Below are 3,821 nucleotides of genomic sequence, written 5' to 3' on the forward strand. Positions count from 1 at the left end.
CGTCATGAGTTTCTTCTTTTTTGTTGCACTTCTTTGGAAGAGGATCTCCACAAAGTTCATGATTGCCAACAAAACTCCAGGGGTCAAAGCCTTGAATTTGGGTTCCCAATGGAATTTGTCCGATGAGATTGTTGTATGAGATGTTCAAACAAGCAAGAAAGGACAAATTAGATATGCTAGAAGGAATTTCTCTAGAAAGCCTGCTGGAGCTGAGATCCAGAGATTCTAAGTTTTTCAGGACTCCAATTTCTTTAGGAATCTTTCCAGTCAAATGGTTTTGAGACAAATTCAATGACCACATTAGAATCATACCAAACAGTTCTTTAGGAATTTCTCCAGACAAGTTATTAGAAGAAAGATCAATAATGCCAGCTCTAAAGTATGCAAAATATTGGTAGTCTAACTCTCTTCCCTTAGTAAATATGCACGTCATTTCACCAAGATCCAAATATGGATTGATGTTATTTGCATTTGTGATGTTGTATAAGCAAGAAGGTATAGATCCAAAAAGCTTATTATTAGCAAGTGTAGTATCTGCAAAGAAGAGAGCATGCATATTCCTAGTAAACTTCCAAATTTCGTGCCATATACAAATCTAGCAAACTTCCAGAAAATTTATTTTTCTCCAAAATGAGGTATTGCAAATATCCCCAGTTTAGCATGCCCGAGGAAAATTTGCCAAATAAACTATTATCACTCAAATCCAACCATTGAAGTTCCAATGAAGCAAATGAGGGAGGAACCTTACCTGTTAGCTTATTACTCCCTAAACTAAGGCTTAATAATTGTTTCCAATTGGTCCAACAATTAGGAAGTGCTCCACTCAAATGATTATATGACAAGTCCAATTCAACCAAGTTGCTTCCTCTATTACCCTCTAATTGGCACAATAATGAGAAAATAGATCCCGATAAGGAGTTGTGAGATGCATGAAAATAACAGATATTTGCTAATAGTGTGACACTAGATATGTCATCACTAATTAAGTTATTTGAGATATCAGCAGTTTCTATTCCTACTACAAAGTTCTAAAATATATCCTTATCAACTGTTGAAATCCCTGATCCAGAAATATCTAATTTTCTTAAAGACTGTTCTGTATATAGCCATGGTAAAATATTAGGACCTATACTTGTGTTGCCCATATACAATATTTCAAGTTGGAATGATGGTACCCATTCAGGATCAAAGTCAGATTTGAAACTATTTGAACTTAAGCCCAATATTGTTAAACTTGAGAGATCGGAAAAAAATTTTTATGTAAGAACACCACCCAAGAAATTGTGGCTCAAGTCCAAGTGGTTGAGAAATTGAAGTTAAAGAGCACACAGATTAATTTCACCTTCTAGGTAATGACCAGAAAGAGAAAGCTTTGTTACCCTTCCAATGATGTTGCCGCACTGAACTCCCCACCATAAACAACAATCTTCTTCAACTGTCCAAGGAGAGAGTGGGTTCTCTATATCAACCACTCCTTGCTTGAAGATTAAAGGCAGCCTTTTATCATTTTCATTGCAACGCATCAACCTGTTTGACATAACCATATTTCTGCTGAATGTTGTTGCAAATAGCAGAAACAACAAAACAAAAGAAATTCGTGAAGCAAAGCTGGCCGTTGTGGTAAGTTTGAGTATAATGGCCTAATGAAGCCCTTACATGATATATATGGGTGTGTATATATATATATACTGGAAAATTTAAAGTAAACAAAAGTTTAAATGCTTAAAAATTTATAACCACATGATATGCATTGTGAAGGCCAATCCTAGTGATTTTTTTTTATTTTAAAAAATGCTTGCAAAGAAAACAAATCCTATACGGGCTCCACGAATGGCATGGAGTTTAATTATTACCATATTTTTATTACTTATTGAAGGAGCATATATACAGACACATATTGAAGTGAAAGTGAATTCATTTTGTTTATTTTTGTTGTAACCACTTCTTTTCGACGGTCAGGTCTTCTGATACTTCCAAGTCTTTCTATCTTTTCAAAGAAAAGTTCAAATTTTTGCATCACAAGTTTGATTTATATAGAAATTTCCTGGAGGTAATTATTATGCGGACAATAACAAATTGCAAATCTTTAAGCGTGGCCTAAAAATTAAGTTTAATTGATATACTTTTTCAAAGAAAAATTGCACATAACTTTCGAAAATAACAGTAGACATGCCCTCCCAAAATGGAGGAAAAGCGCAACGAAAGAGCTGCTACCAGCAAGAATGATGTCTACTGTGGAAAATAAGAGCTTTATATATATATATATATATAGTTACCATGGGCAGTTTTAGTTTTATTTTATTAAAAACAAAATTCTGAAGGTAGGGAAGAATAACATAGGAAGATTGATGGGTAGCAATTTAGTATTTTTAAATTTATATTTTAATATTTAGTTCTTGAAAATTATTATAATTTGTATGGTCGTTCTCAAGAAATATTATACTCTTTTTCAGAGCAATAAATATTATGCTCTACGTACAGGTGATTCGTTTTAATTTTCTAACTAAACAATTCATTGGGGAAAAAGAGAAGGAAAGTAAATTACACGCTCATGGGAAAAAAAATTAATTCATTATCTTAGCGCGATAGTATACGATGACTTCTGCTTTATGCTGCGACCAAATATTAAACGCAAAAATAATAAAATAATTGAACTAACTTTTCTCAAGGGTCTTGAGTTCCCGTTGCTTTCCATTAGTCACTTTTATCTATATACATATATATATATATAAGCAAGGGAGATATAGAAGGAAAAAAAAAAAGCTAGAAATTACAAATCCCAAATCAAATTTGGTAACACAACTTTATTTGATATTGACAAGTCTGAATTTTCAAATGACAACAAATTTTTGTTGACATTCCTTATTTGGTATTTACAAAATTTCAATTTCTTTTTTTTTTTGTCATTGTTCCTATAAGCAATGGGCCACATGATGACATATATTAAACAATGGGCCATGTGATGACATGTCATCAAAATGTTAAGCCACGTCATCTAGTGTCTCATATATATGTTGTGGCCCCTCTTATCACATGGTATTAATATTATTAATGCTTAATATTTGGGCTTAGCACTAAGTGGAAGTCATCAAATATTTCCCAGCGGCGTGTAATTTACTTTCCTTCTCTTTTCATGCCCTTATCTTCTAACTGTTTACGCGGTTATTGAAAAGCAACGATGGCTTTGTTCTCTTGAGAAAAAGTCATTCGAAAGCTAAATTATTGTTGAAAATTGCTGGGATGGTCCTTAAAGTTAATTAACGTGTCTTTGTTTCCAAGGTTTTGCAGAATTATTGCTTGGTATATAGTGTATATCAATTTATTGAGAAAAGTGATTAATCAAAATCAAACGGGGACTTAAGAAGCAATGGGGACTTAAGACTCCAAAGAAAAGTTAAAAATGAAGGAAAGTGATGGAAAATAATTTCATTTATCATCCCAATGGGATACTATTTGACGACTTCCTCTCTGAGGGGTGCCCAGATACTATTTTCATTTTTAACATAAGAGCTAGTCAGAAAATTAGATTTAGTCATACCTTAATTTACTTTGTCTTTCATCTTTTCCTAAAATATCTTTATATAATTATAAAGGGCTTTCACTAAGGGATAATTCTATTCATCCAATATATATGATTAAAGAAAACAGTTTAGGGAGACTAATATATATTTGTGACAAATAATCAACTAACCAATTTTCGTAATATCCTCCAATTAGTTATTTAGCTTTTATATTAAAAATTGGAATTAGTACTAAGCGCATCTTTTTTCTTTTTTTGGAGTAACCTCACCCGGTATCCTAGGCCAGCCCCTCGTCAAGGG

This window comes from Neltuma alba, unplaced genomic scaffold, assembly GCF_004799145.2.
Source record: "Neltuma alba isolate B1F8T4 unplaced genomic scaffold, ASM479914v2 tig00003861_pilon, whole genome shotgun sequence".
NCBI lineage: Eukaryota > Viridiplantae > Streptophyta > Magnoliopsida > Fabales > Fabaceae > Neltuma > Neltuma alba.